This window comes from Myodes glareolus, chromosome 17, assembly GCF_982192425.1.
Source record: "Myodes glareolus chromosome 17, mMyoGla1.1, whole genome shotgun sequence".
Taxonomy (NCBI): domain Eukaryota; kingdom Metazoa; phylum Chordata; class Mammalia; order Rodentia; family Cricetidae; genus Myodes; species Myodes glareolus.
Window position 1 is genome coordinate 34,073,206 of NC_142042.1, and position 14,559 is coordinate 34,087,764.

Genomic DNA, 14,559 nt, shown 5'->3' on the forward strand with positions numbered 1-14,559 from the left:
CCCATAGTGTATTTGGAGACACCTTGCTTTCCGACTTTCTCCCACCCTCACACTTGAATTTAAAATGTCTTTAATCTGTCTTTGGCTTTGCACTGGTCTTCCGGGGTGGGGGACCCGGCCTTAGGGACCCTTTCCTTAGCAGGAGGAAAGCCTGCAGGATGTGCTATCCCTTGCGGGCACCGGCACCTGTGGTGCAGCTCTGCCCCTTCCTGAGTCCCTCCCTGACTGGGTCCTGGCTCTTACCCCCTCCCGCTCTGGCGGGCGTGCTCAAGCTGCAAGAACCCCGGAAACTCCACTGCGTCGTGGGGTGAGGACTGGTCCCAAAACGCTTGCCTGCCTGGGCCATGCTACCCCTCACCGCCCTGAGCGCCTGGACCACTCGCCCTACAAGCCCCGCCCAGCCCCGCCCAGCCCCGCCCAGCCCCGCCCGACCCCTCCCTGAGTGCGTGGACCTCTCGCCCTACAAGCCCCGCCCCGCCCGCCCAGCCCCGCCCAGCCCTGAGCTCCTGGACCACTCGCCCTACAAGCCCCGCCCGCCCCACGCGCCCATCCCACTCAGCGGGCAAGCGGGTGCTGAGGGAGGCCGCCGCAGCGGTGGCCGCTCAGCGGTAGCGCGGCGACGAGGAGGACCGGGAGGCAGGATGCCGACGCTCAGCAGCCCGAGGTAATCTCTAGGATGGCGGGCAGGTCCTCACCTAGGAACCCAACCCTGGCCACTTGAAATGCGAACTCTAGAAATGGCAGCGAGACCATCGCAAGTTTCTAGCGACTGGAAACGAAGGGTCTCGAAATCTACACTCATTGAATTTATATTCCGCACCCCCCTTTCCTGTTTAAAATACGTTGATTTAAACAATGCAAAGACAAACCCCCTGAGTCACTGTGGGCTGTAAATTTAATCCTGAAAGTTTGTGCATGGCGTGGTTCTTTGCTTTCGCGTATTTTTTAACCTGTTAACAGGAGCTAGTCAGAAATTGGCATTTAAAATAGTCTTTGAGGGACAAGGGCAAGTTTCGCTGCTGCTTTCAGACATCTGGTATTTATCAGCTTAGTTAGCATCTGTCTTCCCTGAAGTGGTCCCAGCGCTGGTCCCTTGGAGATGGGTCTTGCATGTGTCACTCTTGCCCTCTAGTGCCTCACCAGCTTGGTAGCAGTCTGATGGCTAATATTAATAAGATGTTACATAACATGAGAGGACTGGCCAGACTGGCCTTACTGCCACTTGCAAAGGCAGAAAGCCCAGCCGAAGGTTGCACACCCTTCTCTTTGGATTTTTTTGTCTGTCGATTGAAACTTTCCCCTGCATTTCCAAACTCTCTGAACTTTAACTTCAGGTAAGTGGATCTGCTTATTTATACTTTGTATTGACAGTTCTCTTAGCGGAGCTTTCAATAAGAGGTAACTTGGTTTTCATCCCATTAAGACTCTCTGCTCTGAATGAATGCCTAATCGTGTTAAACTAAGATACATTCACCAGTAAAGTATTTCATCATCTAAAGATCATTTTGAAGTTTCACTTACTTTAGATTAAGGAATTAAGGAGGTGACTCTCTGAGTTTGTTAAGGTGTATACTAACAAATTCATTATGCAGAAGTCGCATGGTTAATCAACTGCATGTCTTTCGGCTGTTCTGAATTTTGGAAATAACATTAAAGTAAATTGAACATTTAAACTCTAACCACCAGCTTACCATGCAGTCACAATGTTTAACCAAGCTTCATATTTGATGTAGTTTAATAACATTTTAAAGATGATAGACACATTAAGTATAACTTGAAGTAAATAATTAACCTATTGAATAAAGAAGCATTCAATTAAAAGAAAACAGATATATTTTTTCCATTTAATATAGCCCCTTTGGGGGAGGGAACAGAGGAAAATCAAAGTGCCTTCTCAGAAGCTTAATCCAATCACTTCAATTTTTCCAATATATGAGCACAGTTTAGGCTTGAAACTCATTTAATACCTATGTTTTTATAAACACATTAGGATATAATAGCATCTGTAGTTTGAGAGAGCATTCAAGAAAACAGGGTAAACAGATGAGTCCCTAATGTTGGGTTAAGGCACAAGTTAAAATAGGGAGGTGGAGATGGAGCCGAGCTCAGTTCCATTATTTTTCTGTTTGTCCTTAGAAAATATCATGTGATCCACCATGGGACGGTGCTGCTCGTGAGGGTAGAATAATGGGAGGAGAGTCTAATATTCAGCTGAAAGATTTCTTTTCCCTTTTTTTCAGCCATATTCCTTGTCAGTATCTGAGGAGGTTTCAAATATAAGTATAAATATAAAAGAGCTGATTTTTTAAGATACTCCTAAGGATACCCATGACTTGTATCAATAGAGGCTTCCTCCTGCCTTCTGTACTTAGCTCTGTGCCTGTACTCTGTAATGCTGTCTTTGTCCCCTCTGGGCTATTGATGGTGAGGCAGAGGCTTAGCTCTTCCTGGAAGCAAATGCTGATTGCAAACTGGTCACTTGAGTTGGGGGTGGTAATTTACCCTACAGTCTTTCTCAGATCACTAACATGTCTGAGATGAAGTAAGGTTTCTGCCTCTTAGTAGAGAATTTTGTAACAGTTTGGTTTGGTTCAGGTCGAATATAAACCTCTCCTGGAATACATTTTTCTCAAAATCCTATTTCTAAAAGTTCCAGCACATAGATTTCTTTTTTGTTGTAATTGGAAGATTTGCTGAGAAACCTTCCTTCCTTTGAGTCTCGTCCCTTGGTAAAGAAGCTATTAGGATTTACAATTGAACTGTGCAGGGACTGTCTTTATTTAAAAACTTTAAAACCACAAAGAGATCATAATTGTTTTATGTTGATTCAAGATGCCTAATTATACGGTTTTCTTTAGCATGGCTGAGGTTTCACCTAATCTTTGGTGATTATGGTCCACTTCTAAACTGAAGAGTGTATTTGCTGAAGTTCTTTCCTAAGGAAACTACTTGAATACACATGTTTATGATTTCTCTGCACTGTCTATGAAAACAAAGAAAAAGAATTAAGGATAACTGCGCTATTTAAAGCTGCGTAGCAACTTAGACAGCGATGGTACTTCCTTTCCCCAGGATGTGGTCATTGCAGAGGAGCAGGCCACAGACAAACAGGACCTCTGAAGGCTGGTGTAAATGAAGGGTGCTACTGGGTCACCATAATATCGGCTGTGCTCTAAAGATCGTTAATCTGAACCATACTCAAAAAAAATTGCATGATTTAAGGTCCCCTTATAGTTGTAGAAAAGAATTAAGCTATAACTCTTGCCATTTAGTAAAATGTCTACAAGCAAAGCACCTGACTATCTTAGTGAATACTTTTTTAAATTTTATTTTTATTTTATGTGTATGGGTACTTTACCTACATGTATGTATTTGTACCATGTGCATACGTTGTGCCTGTGAAGGTCAGAAGAGGGCATCAGATCATCTAGAATTGGAATTACAGATGGTTGTGAGCCACCATGTGGGTGCTGGGAACTGAACCTGGACTCTCTGCAAGAGCAGCAAGTGCTCTTAACCACTGAGCTATCTCTCCAGCTCTTGCTTATACTTTGATATTAGTCTAGATATTTTGATCAGTTTCATGCAAGTTATATAGCTAGAAAAACTGTTTCAGCGCTATTACAATTAATGCCCATAACACACAATTTCACAACATTTCACACCGGATTGCTGTTAAGTACCTGTTGCTAAACCAGAGTTTATAAACACCCAGTATCATAGACTTTAACTGAAGCCCGTAATTGTCTCAGTTATGACATCCATTTTACATATAGGCCAAGCTTTAATCCTTTTCTTTAATTACACTGCTTGTAAAAGTCACAGTCGACTGGATTCTGGTCCTGGCTCTGCCATGACAAAGTCTGCAAAAAGCCCTCTCTGGCTCTGGGATTGGTTTTGTCACCCTTGCAATGAGGTCAGAACCTCTTCCCTGACGTTCTGTCTAGAACTGTAGAACTTCTTCCTATGAAACGCTATCAGAGAGTAACACAGATCTCAAATTGTTGGAGAGTTATATTCTAGAACTATCAGCAATTAAAATAACAGTTACATCCACTTACGTTCTACAGTCACTGTTAAAACACTTCACATATAAAATTTTAATATGTGTAGTCTTTCTTCATGAGTCTCCTTTCTGCTAGATACTATTCCCACTCCTGTTGAAGCACTAAGAGATTAACTAAGTAAGGTTACACTCCTAGTCAGCAGTGGAGCTGGAATTCGATTTTGAATCTAGCTTCAGATGCGCCTGCATCTGAATATATATATATATATATATATATATATATATACACACACACACATATAATATATGCAGTAATGACTGCTATATTCTATCAACATCTCTGCCATCAGATATGTGTGTTTGCCATGCCTCTTGATATAATGTAAACAATCCAGGTTCTTCTAGAGCCATTCTGTACCTCTATACCCTAGCATAGGAAATATGGTATTTATAAACTCTCATTCAGAAGGTATTTGCTGAGCATGGATTCTGTACCAGACATGAAGCGGTCCCCGGTACAATTAAATGTAGCACGTTCCTTAATGAAATAGAAACAGTCAAGTTTAGTTGCTACTCTAACTGCTTGGTGACCACAGAGAAAGAGGAGAATTTAATCTGACTTCCTTGTGAATGACTTTCTAGGCTAGAGTCGTGGGACCAGCACCCACACCCTGGTCAGGATTCCCTATCGCCTTCTCTAGTCTTCGATTCCCACAGTGGACCCACTTCCTCTCTACAGATTGACCATCACTCCTTTCCTGGCTTATGTAATCTACCTAAAACAGCCCACAATCATCCAGTCAACGGTATGATACAGCCAAACCGTATCTCTTAGGAAAGAAGCTAGTAACTCCCTGGTTCTCAGAATGTTATGAACAGATTATACTCTTCATGCTCAATCATCCCTGCCATTAGGTGCATATTCTAGCTCAACCTAAGAAATAATAGGCAGATGTTCTTCCACTTCAGCCTTACAGGCAGGCAGAGCAGGCAGCACACAGTAATGGAATAGTTTTCTTCTCTGCCTTGCTAGATGGCACAACACTGAAGGAAATGAACTAACTATGATCTTCCCTTCGTGGATTCTAAATACAAAGAAGATGGGGGACATTACAGTAGTCGTTTTCTTCTTAATTTACTATACAAACCTAATGACCCCAACTGCAGCTTTCCTCCCATCCATTTTTGAAAGTCGCTGTTCCAGAGACAGAGTGTGTTCTTGATAGTGCTCCGCGGAAATCAATTTCTTATTTGCCTACCACAGCAGGGTTCAATTAACATGACACAATTTCACACATCCTTTCCCAGAGAAAAGCATGTTCTTTGTCAATTTTTAATACTGCTAAATTACTCTTCACATAGTCTGTAAAAAAGTATTTGAAGGCTCCAAATGCATTTTTCAACACATACATAATGAATTTGAGAAGGAGGAATATTGTTTAGACTCCAGTGTCTTTCAACTGTGTTAGAACATGTGACTCCTTAGTTATTAATACTCATTTTCCAGATGGCTATTTATTTTACATTTTATATTCTGCCAATTTCCACACAGTTCTATTATTGATTTTTGCTTTAGTATGGTGGTAGATATCAGCGGAAGAGAGGAGATGTTACCTTGGTACACTTGTTCTTTTTGCAGATACTGTAGGGCCTTACAAATTGTTTGTATATATTCAGTTCCTCCCTGCATGTTTGGAATGGCTTGTGATCCCAGAAACAATTACACTTTCACTTTTTCTTAATGAAACATCATTAGAAAATGCCTCCTGTTTTCTTTGTGAAGTCTTTTTCTTTTTAAGAAAGATGCACTCAGAGAACCCCTAGCCACACTGAATTCTGCAAAATGTCAAAATGTGAAAAATAGAATCCAAGTGAGAGGTCCATTCCGTAGTCCTGATTTATGGCTCTGGTCAAGGTGGTCATTGCTGCTCTCAGTGTTTATATTATTGACCTGACTGTTTGAGGCCAGTGTGATTGATGGTTTGACTTGAGTATTGCCCCAGTTTGTGAATGAGCTGCTATTTATAAAATTGAGTAAAAGCCCCTTTTAACCCATTGAACAAGTATTCAATGGGATGTTCTTCTATTAAGAACTGTTTCTGTAGTCATGGAGAACAAAGTGGACCATGCAAGTACTCACAGAGGCTTCTCCGTCTTATGGAGAGCACTCCACAGAACATCACAAGACTAGAAACTGTGCCATGTGCCACAGAAAAGGTGCAGGGCAATGGGAAGATGTTTCAGCAAGGAGGCATCGATTAATAGAGACCTCTATGGGCGGGGATGTTCACACTTAGAATTAAGATACAGCAGATGAAATGGAGAAAAAAAAAAAACTTCCAGACACAGTCAATACCATGTGAAAAGACCCTAAGACAAGATCATGGTCTCTTTGGGAGAGTAAGAGAAAATCCACTTTACTGCAGTGGGCCACACCATCTAATCAGGCAATATAGGGAGCTAGCCACACAGGGCCTTGTGATCATGTGTAGGAATTTGAATCTTAGTCAGCAAGTTTTTTGGCAGCTGCTGATGAAATTCTAGCTCTCAAAAACCAATTTGGGTTCCACCTCGATGCTACACTGAAGAAAGGTAGTAGGGATTGGTGACATCTGTGCTGGATTCTTTGCAATGCTGGCTTCATGTCTCCTGGAGGAGAGGGGGTGCACCGAGTTTTGGGAAGTGGAATTGGAAAGGTGTGATTTCATTTACATATGCTGGAATGAAATGGAAGGCGACCTTTGGATTCTGTGTGGAGATGAAGAGGGTTCAGGCTGCGGTGGAGCAACTTTCGAGTTAGAGGGAAACTTCTTAAGTGGGGGTGTTTACAGGGAAGTGAAAGGGCAGTGTGTTCTAAAGGGAGAAAGGCTTCTTAAGACAGGAAGCAAACAACACCAAATTGCTTCAGGAAGTCTCCGAAATCTACCAGATTCACTAGGACCCTCTTTCTTTCGAGTATTTAAGCCCCAAAGATTACCAAGAGTCACTCTCGGAGAAGATAAGCTTCAAAGAAGTCTCTCAAACAAGCCCAGCCGCTTGGAAGAAGCAGAGACCAGGAAATCTGCCTCGAAGAAGCAAAGACGAGCTGTACTACCTAGAAGAGGCTTAGATAAAGCTGAGTCACCTGGAGTGGACCTTCTCCAACCTGCTGAGCTACCTGCAGGTTGTCCAGTGTGCTCCAGGTTGCCAGCCTCGCTGATCTGCCATGTTAGGGTGGGCTTAGGTGATGCAACTGCCTTTGTGTCATTTCTGTTCCTGTAAGTAACCCCTCACCCGTATTCCTATAAGTAACCCCCAATAAAAACCCGTTGGTTCACCAAGTTGGACTTTGTTGGTACACTGGTTAGTTTTGTATGTCAATTTGACCCAAGCTATACTCAACAGAAAGGCAGGAACCTCAGTTGAGGAAGTACCTCCATGAGGTCCAGCTGTAAGGCATTTTCTCAACATGTGATCAATGGGGGAGGGACCATCCCATGGTGGCTGGTGCCCTGTGTGGGCTGGTGCTCCTGGGTTCTGTAAGAAATCAGGCTGAGCAAATCATGAGAAGCAAGTCAGTAAGCAGCTCCTTGTATAGCCTTTGCTTCAGATCCTGCCCTGTTTGAGTTCCTGTCCTGACTTCCTTCAGTGATGAACAGCAATGTGGGAGTGTAAGGCGAATAAACCCTTTCCTCCCCAACTTGCTCTGGTCGTGGTGTTCCACTGCAGCAATGGAAATCCTAGCAAAGACGGGTGGTGTCTGTACTTTATCATCAGTTTCCTATCTGGGGCAAGAGTAAACAATTGTTCCTATCTCCCCAGGAAAAACATCATCATATAACATAGGCAGAAGATCACAAATTCGATTTTGAATATGTCGAGTTTGCTTTCAAATGATCCCATTGGAGCTAACTGACTACACCGTTGATACAGCTTGGCATTGATATTTTATCAAGTTTCTGGCTGCTTTAAAGAATTGGGCCTGAGACTGTGGATGTCTGGGATTCAAATAAGCATTTGGAATTTATTGAAGAGTGAACGGGTAATAAAAAAATAAAAAAACATGGAAAGGGGATAGAAAGAAGCCCATGGATGTGGTATTTGAAAGCTTCTTGTTGAGCTTCCTTTCCTTGGAAGCCTGTGTGGCTCCCCAAGGGTTGTTAACTGTGCATGCCACAACTCCAGTCAAGGTGAAATGAGTGTAACCACCCTTTATGGGTGCTCAGTGACCTTCCATTGCCAGATATTTCTCTCACGGTTCATTTCTGTAACCATCTTTCTAGTAATTAAAATAGTTTATCTTGTTCATTCATTCTCTGCATATCAGATGCTATTCTGAGAGAAGTAATGGTTTTTACCCCAACTTCTTTAACTGTAGGTACTGATGCTCTATGGGATTGAGGTAGCAGAATGTGGGGTTGTGAAAATTTCAGTAATGGTATGAGGTTTCTGAATGTTCGATGAGCACAGGTTAGCTCACAGTCAAACTGAATGTTCAGTGAGCACAGGTTAGCCCACAGTCAAACATGTGATGAAGCTAAGGTGTATCTGGTGGTGCTAGCCCAGGTTGTATAACAGTTTCAGACCAGATTTGGTTCAGAACAAGCAACAGGCAGTGCCGGCCTGTGTGCACAGCGAGGAAGCCTGCTGGGGATGTGTCAGCTCAGGTTTGAGAGAATACATACAAAGTTTTCCACTCTAAAATACAGTGTTTACTCATAGAAAACAGACTAAATATTTTCCTGCCGTTATTCCTCAGCATGCAACTCTCAAGTTAGTATTTCTTTGGATTTTATTATTTTAGAATTTTTTTTTTAAAAAATTGTTGCTTGAGTCGCTGACTTGAGCTTCATGAAAAAAAGTTGCTAAATTAACGTTGGCTGAAGAATAGAACGTAATTTTGAACAATTTCTGAAATGACTCTAAACATGCCTTTGCCATTTTGTTGCTATGTATTTATGCAAAGCAGTGTTACTGGCATTGATGATCATAAAATCAAAGTATTAATCCACTCTAAATAGCTGAATATGCTGTGAAGCATCAAATGTTCAGCAATGCTTAATTCTTTGTATAAAAATAAATAAGCACATTATCTTGTTAGTATGCAAATTTGCTTTAATGTTTAATAAGTGGTAAAATTATATGTATGTATGTATATATTTACATATACGCCAGAAGTTTTTTAATTACTTTATGATTTGTTATCAGTAAATAATAGAATTACATTATATATACGCATATGCATAGTCATATAAAATTATAGTTTATATACCCATATGCATAGAGTTACATAAAAGTTTTTTGAATGAAAATGGGTTATGACAAAAAAATTAGTAAGTCTTATTTAATGCCATTATCATTCAAAGCCATAGGGTATAAAGTGCCCGGGAGAGGTACAGCTGAGTCCTGAGCCATTCATGCTCATTGCTTCTCTGTTCACAGTTCAGTCTAGGTGTGTGGTACATATACACAATGAGATTCTGGTCAGCTGTTAAGGAAACATGAATATTTCAACATACTGACTAGAACAGGAAAACAGTATATTCTATACAACGAAGGCTCAAACGACAAATGGTATGTGCTTTCTCCCACATGTAGATCCTCACCCCGAACTCCTAGCATGTGTTGTGTGTAAGTGTGGGTACAACGGGTAATGGTCGGAAAGTAGAGCTGGACCACAGCACTGGAGAGAAGGGGTTGTGAGGGAAGACAATAGAACAGCAGTAAGGAGACATGCTGGGAACAAAAGGAACAGCAAGACAGAGGAATGGGTCGATGATGGAAGACCGGAGCAGGGGAATCGAGCAAAATGAAATATGTATGAAAATGGCATGTGACAACTTGTTATGTTGTAAGTTAATATTAAAAGTTAATATGAAACATTAAAAGCAAACCGGAGGATGTAGCAACCACAGTACCACTGCTTTCACGTGAGGACATTACAAAAATTAAAAAGTGCCCCCTCAGTGTGCATTTTCTGTATGTCCCTAGCAAGGGAGGGAGGGTGATGTTGCTGCAGTGTCTTTGGTGCAGGCTGTTAGCTCATCATGTACTAGCTGTGGCATCTTGGGCCTGTTGCGCAGTCTCTAGAGTCAGGACAGGGTCTGCAGAGGCCAACTGTTCTTAATACCTTTAGGGCTATGGTTCCACCTTCCCGGCTGGCACTTCCTTCAGCATGGTCTACAAGAGATCCTCTGGAAGTGGTCGTGTGAAGCTGGGCCAACCTTCCTGTGCCTGTGTTTATTGACACTCCTGCCCACATAGTTCATTTCCCAAAGTTATCATACCTTTTCAATGCCGTTCAGCCTCCTTTGCCCATTCTAAGATGACTAAGGAGCATAATGCCCCACTGCCATAAATTCTGCAGTGCTGGTAGAGACCCTGGCATGCCGGTCAGTGGACTTTCCCCTTTAGTTAGCACAGAACCCCTGAAGAAGAAATACCTGTAATGTTTTATGTATTTGTGAGAGCAGTTAAAAAATGCAGCATCACTGTGTAAAGTATTTTCCTGTTGATCTTGGTTTTTAAAACGTTTTCTCTGAAAGATAACAAGGTACCCTTTGCCCGTGGGAATGTCAGCCTAACAAGGAGCAGACACGTTGAGCAAATAGTTAACGCTAACAATATATTAGCACAGCTCACAATGAAGATTCATGTGAGGGTGATCTGACCTAAAAGGAAAAAGGGCTAGAGCTGGGGTTTTCCTGAGGAACTGTGTTTGTGTAGCTTGTTGAGCTTTCAAAGGTTTGCTTGAATCTCCCTGTCTTCAGCCAACTCCTTTATAGAGCACACGGGTCTTGTACATGCTGTCACATAGCAGCTACTCTCTGCCTGCCTGCGACTGAAGTGAACGGCACCTGCTCAGGTTCATTTCCTCCCGAAGCTTGGTGCTTCCCATACAGACCGGACACCTTGAGCTTTTAATCCTCAAGTGCATCTCTACTCCAGCCATGATGTCTGCTTTTTTTCCAAGAGTTTCTTCGTTTGCATTCTCCCCGATAGTGTGGACTCGTATCACTTCCCATGGCACCAGAGCAGCTGCCCTTACCTCTAGCGTCTTCTCTCTGTACTGTGTAGCGCAGACAGTCTATCCTCTCCCCATTTCATACTCTCTGCTCACGCACACTGTTTCCGTTGGCTTTCTTTTCTGATAGTCTAGTGTTATTTCTGAGTTGAAAGACATGCATTTGTCTGCTGTACTTTTAAACCAAGTACTATTCCCAGTCTTATCGCAGTACATAGTGTCATATAATTAGTTTATTCTCGTTCTTGGATAAACTCATTGTAATCATTCGGGTTCTTCTGCTGGACAGGGATTTTTTTCCTGACATTCCCTCCCAACCTCACATCCACACCATCAGCACTGTGTTAGGTGTTCCTTAGGTGCTGTGGCTTAGGGAACTGTCGTTGACTTTCCCATGTTTTCTTAATCTCTCTCTCTCTCTCTCTATCTCTGTCTCTGTTTCTCTCTCCTAGAATGTACAAAAATGTCTTACTTCTAAACACAATTTACCATGTGTGATAGAGTTGGCTGTCTTCTATCATAAATCATAGCTTACCGTGGGTGACATGGTGTTTGCTGTTGTCTCACAGAGAAGCCATCTTTATAGATGCAAGAATTGTCCCTAATTTCAGTTCTGTGCTTTCTTCAGCGTTGACTGCAGCATTAATCTCAAACGAGTTTTTAGGTAATTACCTCATGGCTGATTGCAGAGCAATTTCTTGGTGGGTTTTTGATGGTGGTGGTGGTGGTGGTGGCGGCGGCGGTGGTGGTGGTGGTGGTGGTGTGGGTGTGTGTGTGAAGATTTATATCTACCATGGATTATTGTGTTGGGTTTATCACATGCCAAGGTGTTATGATTGCATTTACTTCACATTCAATATAGCAGACATGAAACTTGAAATCCAGCAATTTTTAGCAACTGTAATCATTAATAATTATGGGTAACCTTAAAAGATATGTTATGACATTAGCATGAAGTAGAAGTATCTAATAAACCGACAGGCATAATGAACCACTGAATTCAATAAATTTCTCCAACAGTCAGTGAGTTTATTCTGTGCTGGGTACGGGGCTGCAATGATGGATAAATGAGGACTTCATTCTCTCTTCTTAGAGCTACCACCCCAACAGGAAGGATGATTTAAAACAAAATCGTAATTGTTATGGTAGCAAGTAAAAGGGAAAGACTTTTTCATGACCATGTGTTTTCTACTGGGTCTTTGCCACTTTGAAAGGTCAGAAAATTTGACAAGAAAATTGTGTGGGCGAAGTTAGTTTTCCATATTTACCTGTCTTGGGATGCCTCGTTCATGACAGACTCAGAGGGTGATAGCCTTGCCTCTGCCTGTCCTTACAGCACCATGCCCGGAAAGAAGGGAACACTATCAGTTCAGACCATCCTGAGGTTTTTTTTTTTACAACTAGAAGAAAAAGCATGGGACAGGAAGTGGCTGTTTGTGAGCCCACAATGAGAGTAAAGTTGGCCATGGGCGAATAAGGCATTTGTTGGAAAAGATTTCCATAGAATCCAGGCGTGGTAGTTAATGCCTATTATTGCACGATTAATAAAAACCCAGAGACAGATATTGGGGTTTCACCTGAAGGTCAGAAAAGCAAAGCATCTAGCCACTGGTTCTTTCCTCTGCCTCAGTCTGAAATGGCGATCCTGCCTCCAGGAATCTCAGAATGAGACTGAGAGCTGTCTCCTCCTATTTTATATTCCTCTCTAGTGCTGGGATTAAAGACGTGCATCACTACCGTTCTGTTTCTATAGCAGAGTAGTGTGGCTGCTGGGATTAAAGGTGTGTGTCACCAATACCTGGTCTGTAAGTCTGACCAGGGTGACTGCTTTACTCTCTGATAGCCAGGCAAGCTTTATTTATTAAAACACAAATGAAATATCGCTACAGCCTATAATTCCAGCACTGGAGAGGCTGAGAGAGGGGAATTCAGAGTTCTAGAATTCCAGACAAACCTGGCTAAATAATGGGATCCTGTCTTTAAAAAATAATAATAGTTTACAGAAAGTGGGAAAATGTTTGCTTATTCATGTTAAAGTAACTCCTGCACTTGGGAATATAAATAAAATAATTTTGGTAACTGAAGGAAATTTGAGGACTTTGATGGAAAAGAAATGACTTTGGCATTTTATTTCTACTAAATCTAGTGAAAACAGGGCCTGTCATTGCCCTTAGGGATTTATCACTGCCTATAATATGCATTAGCAGTGTGTAGTCATAATTAACTTCTCAATACTTTTATCTTATTTTTTCTGCTTTTCATTCATGGCCTTTTCCCAATATTGTGCTTACTCCGACGTCTACATTTTCTCAGTCTTAAATGTCTATTCAAATTACCATTCTTGCAGCTTTGACCCAAGTCATCTCCCCTGTGCATTTCACAGACTGTGTCCCACTTAGCATGGCTTCTTTCCTCTCTCATCTCATTTCAGCCTCTGGTCCACAACCAGATGTTGGCATTCTAGTCACTGTATTTGCCTTATAATTCAGAAGTTTTAAAAGATATTTAATATTTTGAACATGTATATTTTAAGTAATGAAAAATAAGCTTCCCATAGATATTTGAATGAGTGACAGAGATACACCAAGTATTTAAGCAATGAATTGCAATATGTGATTTATAGAATAAATATCATGAATATCTTGTACTTATATCCCAAAATGTGTTATTCATAAAGATATATATATTATTCAAATTATGATTCACTACTTATTTCCTGAATTTTAAGCTTGTGGTTCTTAGTGACTATTTATTCTGACTTTATCGTTGTATTCAAAAAGTAAATGGTAGAAATATTGCGATTAAGAAGCAGAGGAGCAGCCCTAAATGCATCATTACCATCAAATGCAGGGTTTCCCACCACTGCCTGTCCCGAGAAAACCATGAGGACAATGACTTTTCTTTAAACTTTTTGTATTCCTCATGGAGGGACAGGACCATAAGACCCTCCCACACACGTGCTCTAAAAACATGCTTCTCTGCTTATTTTTCAAAGTAAATGAATTTTCAGAGGTTACTGAGACTTGAAACTATTGGAACACGAAGTATTTCACGGCATCTCGACTGTTTTGGTGACATTATTACTATGTCTTTATGATACTCTTGATGTAATTACTGAGTTCCAAAAGTAGAAGCAGATCACACTGGAGCATCCGGGCAGAGCTGCTGTAGTGCGCATGCCTGATGCTGGCCGCCTCACTCTAGACCTGAAGGAGCCCAAGAAACTTGGCGATCCTCACACTCATTTTTCAATATGATTGTTACAATGTTTTAAAGCTGTGTAATCTAAAATAGCCAGTTGGGTTGCCAGACCACTTTTGTTTGTAGAAAGGATTTTTCCAATGAAAGCAGCTATTAGAGGATAATTTTTCAAACGAATTAGACATGTATGTACATTACATTAAGAAATTTCTGGAAAAGAAAAAGGTCACTGTTGTCATTTTGGCACTTAATGATCTATGGTCACATGTTGCAAACCTTTTAGTACATGTAATTCAACATTCAGAGTTCTAGTGTTCACTGCAAGCCTTGTGTCTGTGTGCCAGGAGCT

The 14,559-nt window shown here is 41.5% G+C and overlaps 1 protein-coding gene across 3 annotated transcripts in view; it reads left to right on the forward strand.

The window, feature by feature from the left end:
* The first annotated feature begins 554 nt into the window (after window positions 1–554).
* Window positions 555–14,559, forward strand: part of LOC125414793 (bifunctional heparan sulfate N-deacetylase/N-sulfotransferase 3) — a 157,344-nt gene continuing 143,339 nt past the window's right edge. For 2 of the 3 annotated variants that reach the window (XM_085677753.2, XM_087897606.1), the window contains exon 1: window positions 1,195–1,334. The gene's annotated coding sequence lies outside the window, so the exon portion shown is untranslated. Of the gene's footprint in view, window positions 665–1,194; window positions 1,335–14,559 lie in introns of those variants that run through there. The other variant, XM_085677752.2, reaches the window with a different exon arrangement.